This window comes from Pelophylax lessonae, assembly GCF_965119305.1.
Source record: "Pelophylax lessonae genome assembly, chromosome: 12".
NCBI lineage: Eukaryota > Metazoa > Chordata > Amphibia > Anura > Ranidae > Pelophylax > Pelophylax lessonae.
In genome coordinates, this window is record NC_138779.1 from 51904501 (window position 1) to 51918104 (window position 13604).

A 13604-nucleotide genomic window follows, 5' to 3' on the forward strand; every position below is an offset into this window, starting at 1 on the left:
ACCACCCCCACTGTCAAACATGGTGGTGGCAGCATCATGGTTTGGGCCTGCTTTTCTTCAGCAGGGACAGGGAAGATGGTTAAAATTGATGGGGAGATGGATGGAGCCAATTACAGGACCATTCTGGAAGAAAACCTGATGGAGTCTGCAAAAGACCTGAGACTGGGACGGAGATTTGTCTTCCAACAAGACAATGATCCAAAACATAAAGCAAAATCTACAATGGAATGGTTCACAAATAAACATATCCAGGTGTTAGAATGGCCAAGTCAAAGTCCAGACCTGAATCCAATCGAGAATCTGTGGAAAGAACTGAAAACTGCTGTTCACAAATGCTCTCCTCCAACCTCACTGAACTCGAGCTGTTTTGCAAGGAGGAATGGGCAAAAATTTCAGTCTCTCGATGTGCAAAACTGATAGAGACATACCCCAAGCGACTTACAGCTGTAATCGCAGCAAAAGGTGGCGCTACAAAGTATTAACTTAAGGGGGCTGAATAATTTTGCACGCCCAATTTTTCAGTTTTTTATTTGTTAAAAAAGTTTGAAATATCCAATAAATTTCGTTCCACTTCATGATTGTGTCTAACTTGTTGTTGATTCTTCACAAAAAATTACAGTTTTATATCTTTATGTTTGAAGCCTGAAATGTGGCAAAAGGTCGAAAAGTTCAAGGGGGCCGAATACTTTCGCAAGGCACTGTAAGAATCATTAGTGACTCTGTTTGTCCTGACCAGCAGTCAGTCGTGAATGAGAGTGAGTTGCCAGCATTCTCTGGTTGCAGCATAGCCTTTACATTCTGAAAAACCTTTTGATGAATCTTTCCCAGCATTTTGGTTCGATAATACTCTTCATTGTGTACCTTGCTGAGTTGTATAAAGTACTCGAAACCCATACTTGAGTAAAAGTACAAGTGCTCGATCAAAAAGTGACTTGAGTAGAAGTGGAAGTGCTCGATCAAAAAGTGACTTGAGTAGAAGTACTAAAGTATTCAACATTTTTTGTACTTAAGTATTGCAAGTAGTTTTTTAAAAAATTTTGCTACTCAAGTACTGAAAGTAAAAGTACCAGTAGTTTTGAAAAAAAAAATTGCTACTCAAGTACTGAAAGTAAAAGTACAAGTACTGTGTTATGTAGTTATTAAAGAAAGAATTTAAAAGTTTGAACATCATAGTGTTTTTTATTATTTCAAATGCAGCTTTTATTTATGCATACAGTAGCTTTTATTTTCGTTTGCGCTGATAATACACGTTTTGAGCTTCATGAAACCTGCCATCTACTGTTCTGGCAGTGGTAATTTTTATAATTGTAACGAGTAACTATGCAGCACAAAAAAAAAAAAATATCGGAGTAGAAGTATTGAAATCATATGAAAAATGTAGTGAAGTAAAAGTGGAAGTAGGAGAAAAAAATTATACTCTAGGAAAGTACAGATACCGCCTTTCGGTACTTAAGTACAGTAGTGAAGTAGTTCTACTTAGTTACTATGCATCTCTGGTACCTTGGCTCAAGCATGGACATCAATCGCTTAAATCCTGAGTCAGACACCATTGTAAATGGCTGGTTATCAGTGACCATCATCTCTGTGATTACTCAGTCCAGCAGTTGGGATTTTCCATCTGAATCTAGACAGTGACACCTGTTTTTATTCTGAAACAAATCTGCTATTGTTGCCTGGGATAGTGGAGGAGGTATTTCAAAATCAAATTTATATTCATTTTGTTTTGTCTGTGCTGCATGATATAATTCAATATGATAAACTCTTAGATGGGCCCAAAGATTTGACGTATTTTTGTTTTTTGCAGTTACTGATCCCATGCTTATATTGTTTGTGCATGTGTTGCACACTGCTGCTTTTCCTGGAGATAGTTTAGACGAGAAATAGTCCCAAACCACACTTTTACTTTTTCTGTTTTCATCCATCTCCACTGCAATTTGAAAAAGACAATAAGGTTAAAAAAATGGCTGTCTGCTGGCACCCTGCCCTGCTGGGGGTGGCTTGCTGGCATCTTGTTGTGGGTCGGTGGCTGACGCCTGGCAGTGTGGGTGGCTTGCTGGCACCCTGTTGTGGGGTGGCTGGCTGCTGTCACCCTGTTGTGGGTCGGTGGCTGACGCCTGGCAGTGTGAGTGGCTGGCTGGCACCCTGTTGTGGGTCGGTGGCTGATGCCTGGCAGTGTGGGTGGCTTGCTGGCACCCTGTTGTGGGGGTGGCTTGCTGGCACCCTGTTGTTGGTCGGTGGCTGATGCCTGGCAGTGTGGGTGGCTGGTTGGCACCCTGTTGTGGGTCGGTGGCTGATGCCTGGCAGTGTGGGTGGCTTGCTGGCACCCTGTTGTGGGGGTGGCTTGCTGGCACCCTGTTGTTGGTCGGTGGCTGATGCCTGGCAGTGTGGGTGGCTGGCACCCTGTTGTTGGTCGGTGGCTGACGCCTGGCAGCGTGGGTGGCTTGCTGGCACCCTGTTGTGGGGTGGCTGGCTGCTCTCACCCTGTTGTGGGTCGGTGACTGACGCCTGGCAGTGTGGGTGGCTGGCTGGCACCCTGTTGTTGGTCGGGGGCTGACGCCTGGCAGTGTGGGTGGCTGGCTGGCACCCTGTTGTGGGTCGGTGGCTGATGCCTGGCAGTGTGGGTGGCTTGCTCTCACCCTGTTGTGGGGTGGCTGGCTGCTGTCGCCCTGTTGTGGGTTGGTGACTGACCCCTGGCAGTGTGGGTGGCTGTCTGGCACCCTGTTGTGGGTCAGTGGCTGATGCCTGGCAGTGTGGGTGGCTTGCTGGCACCCTGTTGTGGGTGGCTGGCTTGCTGGAACACTGGTGGATGGCTGGCTGGCTTGATGTCACCCTGTTGTGGGGTGGCTGGCTGCTGTCACCCTGTTGTGGGTCGGTGGCTGACGCCTGACAGTGTGAGTGGCTGGCTGGCACCCTGTTGTGGGTCGGTGGCTGATGCCTGGCAGTGTGGGTGGCTTGCTGGCACCCTGTTGTGGGGGTGGCTGGCTGCTGTCACCCTGTTGTGGGTCAGTAACTGACGCCTGGCAGTGTGGGTGGCTTGCTGGCACCCTGTTGTTGGTCGGTGGCTGATGCCTGGCAGTGTGGGTGGCTGGCTGACACCCTGTTGTGGGTCGGTGGCTGACGCCTGGCAGCGTGGGTGGCTTGCTGGCACCCTGTTGTAGGGTGGCTGGCTGCTCTCACCCTGTTGTGGGTCGGTGACTGACGCTTGGCAGTGTGGGTGGCTGGCTGGCACCCTGTTGTTGGTCGGTGGCTGACGCATGGCAGTGTGGGTGGCTGGCTGGCACCCTGTTGTGGGTCGGTGGCTGATGCCTGGCAGTGTGGGTGGCTTGCTCTCACCTTGTTGTGGGGTGGCTGGCTGCTGTCACCCTGTTGTGGGTTGGTGACTGACCCCTGGCAGTGTGGGTGGCTGGCTGGCACCCTGTTGGTCGGTGGCTGACGCCTGGCAGCGTGGGTGGCTGGCTGGCACCCTGTTGTGGGTCGGTGGCTGATGCCTGGCAGTGTGGGTGGCTTGCTGGCACCCTGTTGTGGGTGGCTGGCTTGCTGGAACACTGGTGAATGACTGGCTTGATGTCACCCTGTTGTGTGTGGCTGGCTTGCTGGAACACTGTGGTGGGTGGCTGGCTTGCTTGGTGTCACCCTGTTGTGGGTGGCTGGCTTGCTGGAACACTGTGGTGGGTGGGTGGCTGGCTTGGTGTCACCCTGTTGTGGGTGGCTGGCTTGCTGGAACACTGTTGTGGGTGGCTGGCTGGCTTGGTGTCACCCTGTGATGGGTGGCTGGCTTGGTGTCACTCACCCTTGGCTGTTGTCAGTGGCTGGCTTGCTGGAACACTGTGGTGGGTGGCTGGCTTTGTGTCGCCCTGTTGTGGGTGGTTGGCTTGGTGTCACTCACCCTGGCCTGTTGTGGGTGGCTGGCTTGGTGTCACCCTGTGGGTGGCTGGATTGCTGGAACCCTGTTGTGGGTCGATGGCTGGCACCGTGACCGGACTGCAGCTGGCTGCACACGAGGCTGTCTGAGGCATGGGAGGCGGTCTTAATAGGCAGAACGTGTGCAGCGCGCCGGAGAATGACGTCACGTGTGCACTGTGCACAATATCGGTAACTTCCGGGGCCAATTCCGATATATCGGGGAAAGTGCATTTTAGCCCTTGATATATCGGTGTTGCCGATAATCGGTCAATCCCTACTCCAAACCCCTCCTGAGCAATCACTCTTAATTCCACATAGGAAATGAAGAAAAGGAAGGACAAAAAACATAGTGTAAGGCCCCTTTCACACGGGCGATCCAAACCGATCCGCCTGCCAGTTTTTCAGGCGGACCTGATTGGATGCATCCCTATGGGGCAGTGGGTGTCAGCAGAGACATCTCCGCTGACACCTGCTGCTATCCGATTCCGATCCTGTCCGGGAAATCCGGACGGATGGAAACCCTATTTTCCACAAAGGCAGGCGGCCCGTTCTCATCTGATCTCCCCATAGAGGACAGCGGGGATCTCACAGCTCCGTCTCTGCACACCAGTGGCGGCTGGTGAAGTTTTAAGATGGGGGGGCGCAAGACCCCGCCCTTCCATTTTGACCCCTCCCATTTCTCAGAAGCCCCACCCCTTATAGACTCCACCCATTTTGTCCCCTGTATTTTGCTTGTGTGAACAAATTCTCCCAATATATCACATATTAAGGGGTTCATCAGTACTAGTATATCCCATAATAGGGAACATGGGCCCTATTATGGGATATACTGTGAGAGACATCCTATTATGGGATACATGAACTGAGAGTGACACAAACCCCACCAGCACAAACCCCGCACAAACCCCTCAAGCACAAACCTCACAGTACAGGCCCCTTAGCACTAATCCCACAGTACAGGCCCCCTAGCACTAATCCCACAGTACAGGCCCCCTAGCACAAACCCCACAGTACAGACCCCCTAGCACAAACCCCACAGTACAGACCCCCTAGCACAAACCCCACAGTACAGACCCCCAAGCACAAACCCCACAGTACAAGCCCCCTAGCACAAACCCCACAGTACAGACCCCCAAGCACAAACCCCACAGTACAAGCCCCCTAGCACAAACCCCCACAGTACAGACCCTCTAGCACAAACCCCACAGTACAGGCCCCTTAGCACTAATCCCACAGTACAGACCCCCTAGCACAAACCCCACAGTACAGACCCCCTAGCACAAACCCCACAGTACAAGCCCCCTAGCACAAACCCAACAGCACAAACCCCACAGTACAAGCCCCCTAGCACAAACCCCACAGTACAGGCCCCCTAGCACAAACCCCACAGTACAGGCCCCCTAGCACAAACCCCACGGTACAGGCCCCTAGCACAAACCCCACAGTACAGGCCCCCTAGCACAAACCCCACAGTACAGGCCCCCTAGCACAAACCCCACAGTACAGACACCTTAGCACAAACCCCACAGTACAGGCCCCTAGCACAAACCCCACAGTACATGCCCCCTTCAATATAGTGACCAGTATAAATGCCCCCTTTCAATGTAGTGACCAGCATACATGTCCCCAATGCAGTGACCAGTAGACATTTCCCCAATGCAGAGATATGCGTGCGTGCCTCCAATGCAGTGACCACCAGTGTACATGTCCCCAATGCAGAGCTATGTGTGCGTGCCTCCAATGCAGTGACCACCAGTGTACATGTCCCCAATGCAGAGATATGCGTGCGTGCCTCCAATGCAGTGACCACCAGTGTACATGTCCCCAATGCAGAGCTATGCGTGCGTGCCTCCAATGCAGTGACCACCAGTGTACATGTCCCCAATGCAGAGATATGCGTGCTTGCCTCCAATGCAGTGACCACCAGTGTACATGTCCCCAATGCAGAGCTATGCGTGCGTGCCTCCAGTGCAGGGTACCACCAGTGTACATGTCCCCATGTACAATGTACAAATTCTCCCAATATATCACATATTAAGGGGTTCATCAGTACTAGTATATCCCATAATAGGGAACATGGGCCCTATTATGGGATATACTGTGAGAGACATCCTATTATGGGATACATGGACTGAGAGAGACACAAACCCCACCAGCACAAACCCCGCACAAACCCCTCAAGCACAAACCTCACAGTACAGGCCCCTTAGCACTAATCCCACAGTACAGGCCCCCTAGCACTAATCCCACAGTACAGGCCCCCTAGCACAAACCCCACAGTACAGACCCCCTAGCACAAACCCCACAGTACAGACCCCCTAGCACAAACCCCACAGTACAGACCCCCAAGCACAAACCCCACAGTACAAGCCCCCTAGCACAAACCCCACAGTACAGACCCCCAAGCACAAACCCCACAGTACAAGCCCCCTAGCACAAACCCCCACAGTACAGACCCTCTAGCACAAACCCCACAGTACAGGCCCCTTAGCACTAATCCCACAGTACAGACCCCCTAGCACAAACCCCACAGTACAGACCCCCTAGCACAAACCCCACAGTACAAGCCCCCTAGAACAAACCCCACAGTACAGGCCCCCTAGCACAAACCCCACAGTACAGGCCCCCTAGCACAAACCCCACAGTACAGGCCCCTAGCACAAACCCCACAGTACAGGCCCCCTAGCACAAACCCCACAGTACAGGCCCCCTAGCACAAACCCCACAGTACAGACCCCTTAGCACAAACCCCACAGTACAGGCCCCTAGCACAAACCCCACAGTACATGCCCCCTTCAATATAGTGACCAGTATAAATGCCCCCTTTCAATGTAGTGACCAGCATACATGTCCCCAATGCAGTGACCAGTAGACATTTCCCCAATGCAGAGATATGCGTGTGTGCCTCCAATGCAGTGACCACCAGTGTACATGTCCCCAATGCAGAGCTATGCGTGCGTGCCTCCAATGCAGTGACCACCAGTGTACATGTCCCCAATGCAGAGATATGCGTGCGTGCCTCCAATGCAGTGACCACCAGTGTACATGTCCCCAATGCAGAGCTATGCGTGCGTGCCTCCAATGCAGTGACCACCAGTGTACATGTCCCCAATGCAGAGATATGCGTGCGTGCCTCCAATGCAGTGACCACCAGTGTACATGTCCCCAATGCAGAGCTATGCGTGCGTGCCTCCAGTGCAGGGTACCACCAGTGTACATGTCCCCAATGCAGAGCTATCCGTGCGTGCCTCCAATGCAGTGTCCACCAGTGTACATGTCCCCAATGCAGAGCTATGCGTGCCTCCAGTGCAGTGACCACCAGTGTACATGTCCCCAATGCAGAGCTATGCGTGCATGCCTCCAGTGCAGTGACCACCAGTATACATGTCCCCAATGCAGAGCTATGCGTGCGTGCCTCCAGTGCAGTGACCACCAGTATACATGTCCCCAATGCAGAGCTATGAGTGCGTGCCTCCAATGCAGTGACCACCAGTGTACATGTCCCCAATGCAGAGCTATGCGTGCCTCCAGTGCAGTGACCACCAGTGTACATGTCCCCAATGCAGAGCTATGCGTGCGTGCCTCCAGTGCAGTGACCACCAGTATACATGTCCCCAATGCAGAGCTATGCGTGCGTGCCTCCAGTGCAGTGACCACCAGTATACATGTCCCCAATGCAGAGCTGTGCGTGCGTGCCTCCAGTGCAGTGACCACCAGTATACATGTCCCCAATGCAGAGCCATGCGTGCGTGCCTCCAGTGCAGTGACCACCAGTATACATGTCCCCAATGCAGAGCTATGCGTGCGTGCCTCCAGTGCAGTGACCACCAGTATACATGTCCCCAATGCAGAGCTATGAGTGCGTGCCTCCAATGCAGTGACCACCAGTGTACATGTCCCCAATGCAGAGCTATGCGTGCCTCCAGTGCAGTGACCACCAGTGTACATGTCCCCAATGCAGAGCTATGCGTGCGTGCCTCCAGTGCAGTGACCACCAGTATACATGTCCCTAATGCAGAGCTGTGCGTGCGTGCCTCCAGTGCAGTGACCACCAGTGTACATGTCCCCAATGCAGAGCTATGCGTGCATGCCTCCAGTGCAGTGACCACCAGTATACATGTCCCCAATGCAGAGCTATGCGTGCGTGCCTCCAGTGCAGTGACCACCAGTATACATGTCCCCAATGCAGAGCTATGAGTGCGTGCCTCCAATGCAGTGACCACCAGTGTACATGTCCCCAATGCAGAGCTATGCGTGCCTCCAGTGCAGTGACCACCAGTGTACATGTCCCCAATGCAGAGCTATGCGTGCGTGCCTCCAGTGCAGTGACCACCAGTATACATGTCCCCAATGCAGAGCTATGAGTGCGTGCCTCCAATGCAGTGACCACCAGTGTACATGTCCCCAATGCAGAGCTATGCGTGCCTCCAGTGCAGTGACCACCAGTGTACATGTCCCCAATGCAGAGCTATGCGTGCGTGCCTCCAGTGCAGTGACCACCAGTATACATGTCCCCAATGCAGAGCTATGCGTGCGTGCCTCCAGTGCAGTGACCACCAGTATACATGTCCCCAATGCAGAGCTGTGCGTGCGTGCCTCCAGTGCAGTGACCACCAGTATACATGTCCCCAATGCAGAGCCATGCGTGCGTGCCTCCAGTGCAGTGACCACCAGTATACATGTCCCCAATGCAGAGCCATGCGTGCGTGCCTCCAGTGCAGTGACCACCAGTATACATGTCCCCAATGCAGAGCTATGTGTGCGTGCCTCCAGTGCAGTGACCACCAGTGTACATGTCCCCAATGCAGAGCTATGCATGCGTGCCTCCAATGCAGTGACCACCAGTGTACATGTCCCCAATGCAGAGCTATGCATGCGTGCCTCCAGTGCAGTGACCACCAGTGTATATGTCCCCAATGCAGAGATATGCGTGCGTGCCTCCAGTGCAGTGACCACCAGTGTACATGTTCCCAATGCAGAGCTATGCGTGCGTTCCTCCAGTGCAGTGACCACCAGTATACATGTCCCCAATGCAGAGCTATGCGTGCGTGCCTCCAGTGCAGTGACCACCAGTGTACATGTCCCCAATGCAGAGCTATGCGTGCGTGCCTCCAGTGCAGTGACCACCAGTGTACATGTCCCCAATGCAGAGCTATGCGTGCGTGCCTCCAGTGCAGTGACCACCAGTGTACATGTCCCCAATGCAGAGCTATGCGTGCGTGCCTCCAGTGCAGTGACCACCAGTATACATGTCCCCAATGCAGAGCTATGCGTGCGTGCCTCCAATGCAGTGACCACCAGTATACATGTCCCCAATGCAGAGCTATACGTGCGTGCCTCCAATGCAGTGACCACCAGTATTCATGTCCCCAATGCAGAGCTATGCGTGCGTGCCCGACTGAGAGCAGTGCACTTACCTGGAGGCTGGAGCCCTGTGAGTCATGGCGGCTTCTCCCTCTCTCCTCTTCTTCGTTCGGCGGCGGGAAGGTGACGCGGCGCCGGCTTCTTCTCTGGACTGGACTCCTCTTCGGCTGCGGGAAGGTGACCGGGCGGTGACGGTGAGTGACTGATGCACGCACCGGCACCGCCCCCAACGAGGTCAGCATGGATGTCCTGAATCATGATTGGTCCAGGCTGGAGTCTGGACCAATCATGATCCAAAACATCACAAAAGGGGTGTTTTGTAGCGCAGTGCTCTGCGCTACAGTTACGCCCCAGAAGGCCGCCAATCTGCGCCTCTGCCGGGGTGAAAACCCACCCCCCCATAGCCACCAATGAGGCGGGCGCCCCTAGTGGGCAAAACATTTTTTTTTTTTGTTTTGTTTTTTTAATCTTTTTTTTTTTAATCTTTTTTTTTTTTCTTTTTGGGGGGGCGGCGCCCTTGCGCCCCCTATCGGCCGGCCGCTACTGCTGCACACAGAGCGGAGACGGAGCTGTCATCCGCCTGCTCAGCGAGGATCGGAGGATCGACCCCCTGCTGAGCAGAATGAACTCCATTGGGGCGCATCGCCCGTGTGAAAGAGCTCAAAAACTGCATAAAGCAAGTATATTTATTCATTGAACAAAAAGAAAGGGGTGATTTATGCGCCGCCACTCCGGTATCAAAACAAGAGGGAATCAGGAGAAATGTTGATCTATAAAATCACTGCCAATTCTAGTATTATCACCAAATACTAGCAGAAATAGAGTGTAGAAATTCGGCGCTGATGGAGTGAAAAATCTCTTCTAAAAGACTAACAGTGCATAACCGCCTAAAATCCTGGATAGAAACACATGAAAAATGAATGGATGAATGAATGGATGAATAAAAGTAATAAATCTAACTTGCGTGATGCCTAATAGATAAGGGATCATATACAACCCAATGTGCAAAAAAAACTGACTGGAATATTAAAATGAACAACCAAAAAATTGCATCATGCGATCAGAATCGCAATGAGATAAATAATCCAACCAATGTAAATCAATGTCAATGGTGAACTAAATATTTCATTGTTAACTAACAATTAATAAAAAAAAAAAAAACTCAGGAAAAAAATTTAATTTCTTTCCAAAAATTTCCAATAAGTGTATATTCATTGGTTTGGGCAAAAACTTGTAGCATCTACAAACCATGGAATATTTTTATTTATTTTTATTTAGTTTTTTTACTTGTACAGTTAGATAGGGTCTGTAGGTTTGTTCTTAAGTTAAATTTGTATGTAAGTTAGAACAGGTACATTTTTTTAATTGTAGCTCCAGCCAAAAAAAAATATTTTTAAGTTTTTTTGGATAGCATAGATGAGGGTTACCACCCCTGTGACAATTGTTTTGTTGACTGTGTTGAATTTTGAAAATTGTGGGTTGTTTTGGAAACAAGGATTGCTGACATAGCTTAAGTGGAGACACCTTTCTCTGTCGTTGAAAAGTGCACATTCCTATGAAATTTTGGAAGAACTGTTTCTAGCTCTACAGTCATATAGTCCTATATCTCCTCCAGAGTTAGGTATGTACACTGTTAAACAGACACAATTATAACATTAGTAAATTCTCTTGGTATAAAAAATGGTCTACATTTTAGCATTTGGAAGATATTCCAAATCCGGTAAACAGTATGTCCTGACAATATTGATAGCTGTGCTCCATGTTTTCTTAACATATATACACGGACCACTTCCTTTAGGCACCTTTCACACGGCTCCAATCCCCCGCTGAGCAGTGCTGCTCAGCGGGGGATCGATCCGCCAACGTGGATCAGCTTCCCGGCTTCCTAATGGGGGAAGACGCACACGGCAGGCGGTCGCCAAGTTTTTAAACCAATGTTTTTCTCACTTTAAGGATCAAAATCTGAGATGTGAAACCCATAGTAAAGAACTAGTGTAGGACGAACATTTATAACTACACATGAGGTTAGATAAAAATTGGAGGAAGTTTGATATCCGAAAGGCAGCAGGGCCAGACTGAGTATACTGAGGGTATGTGCAGACCAGTTAACAGATGTTGTTTATTTTTCTTTATTTAATTTGTCACTGCAACAAGCTTCAGTACCTTCTTGTCCTAAATCTACTACTATTGTCCCATTACGTAAAAAATCAGCAGTAACATGCTTAAAGATTACCGTCCAGTTGCCCTATCTCCTATTATCATGAAATGTTTTGAGAGGCTTGTATTATCACATACTAACTATCACATACTAAATCCCGGTTCACACTTGTGCGATGCGGGAAGGCTGCGAATTCGCAGCCTGTTCCCGCATCGCAAACGCACATCTGGCAGTTCACACTGCCATATGCGATACGCAGGGGGTGTCAATGAAATGTTAACGACGCCCCCACTTTGATCGCATATCGCAGTGCGATCTGACAGTTCGCACAGGATCGGATCGCACAAGTGTGAACCACTGTGCGATCCGATCCTGATGCGGCTGGAAAAAAGGGTCATGTGCGTGTTTGCTGCGGACACAGTGCGAATTCAGCCATACAAAGTGTATGGCTGAATTTGCATCCGCACATCCGATCGCATGTAATGAAGGAGCAGTGCGCTCCGAATTACATGCGATCGCTGCACTCGCAAAAGTGTTATCCGGCCCTAAGGCAAGCATTCTTCTTCGCATATCAGCATGTTTAAATCATTTTACTGGCACAAACCAAACCTCACATTGCGCCGCCCAAAAAAAGGTTCTGAAACATGATGTGTTGCACATCAATCGCGGCAGAATCACACCACGTTTTTAGGTGCCATTACAATTGAATGTGCAATTTGGTGTTTTAACAGCGTGTTTTGAAATTGTAGGCAGAATCTTGGCGATTTCGCCTGCGATTCAAAATGCTTATATGTGAACGGAGCCTAAAGCAGGCTGGATTGCCCTTAAAGTGATTGTAAAGTCTTGTTTTTTTTTTTTTTTTTTAAATAACAAACATGTTATACTTACCTGCCCTGTGCATAGGTTTTGCACAGGGCATTTTGGATCCTCCTCTTCTCAGTCCCTCCTTGCTGCTCCTAGCCCTTCCCTCCTGTCAAGTGCCCCCACAGCAAGCAGCTTGCTATAGGGGCACTCGAGCTGAGCTGCAGCTCCGTGTGTCCATTTAGACACGGCGCTGTGGTTAGGCCCTGCCCCCTCTCTCCTGATTGGCTAACGGACCTTGACAGCTGCGGTAGCCAATGACACCGCGGCTGTGTCGCAGCCAATCAGGAGGAAGAGTTCTGGACAGACAAAGGCAATTGCTGGACAGAGATGGGGCTCAGGTAAGTATTAGGGGGTTCTGGGGAGGCTGCTTCACACAGAAGGTTTTTTTTATCCTAAAGTGGATGTAAACCTGATTCATGAAATGTGACCTAGGCACATAAATCTGCAGTGTTTTCTTATCTCTCTCCAAAGTCCCATAGCTTTCTCCTGCTCCATTCTTCTGTTATCAGCATGATAACTTCTGACAAGTTCTCTGTAAACTGAGATAAAACCAGACTGAAATTTCGTGTTGGGGTGGGTGCTATAAATAGATTACCAGAAAGCTGGTCTATTCACAGCACACTCCTTCCTTCCTCTGCTTATGTGAATTGGGGGTGTGTGCCTTTCCTCCAGTCAGCTGTCTCACAGTGTATACCAGCACCACACTCCCAGTGCTGAACAGGAAGAGGAAATCTCAAACACGATGTGCACTTTCTAAAGAATATACAGTTGGGTCCATATATATTTGGACACAGGCACAATTTTCATAATTTTCGGGTCTGTATGCCATTAGAATAAAATTAAAACAAAAAAAAATCCAAATTAATTTGAAGTGCAGACTTTCAGCATTAATTCAAGAGGTTGAACTTAAATATCAAGTAAATATTTTAGGAACTGCAACAATTTTTATATACAGTCCCCCCATTTGCAGGGGCTCGCATGTAATTAGACAAAAAATTATAATCATAATTAAACTGTTCATTTTTAGTATGTTGTTGAGAATCCTTTACTGGCAATGTCTGCCTGAAGTGTGGAACCCATGGGCATTACTAAAGACTGGGTTTCCTCCCTTCCTTTTGCCAGGCTCTAACTGCAGCTGTCTTCAGTTCTTTGTTTGCGAGTCTTTTTGCCTTTTGTTTTGCCTTCAGCAAGTGAAATGCATGCTCAATTGGGTTGAGATCAGTTGATTGACTCTGCCATTGCAGAATATTTTACTTATTTTTCTTCAAAAGCTCCTGGGTTGCTTTTGCAATGTGTTTTGGATCATTGTCCATCT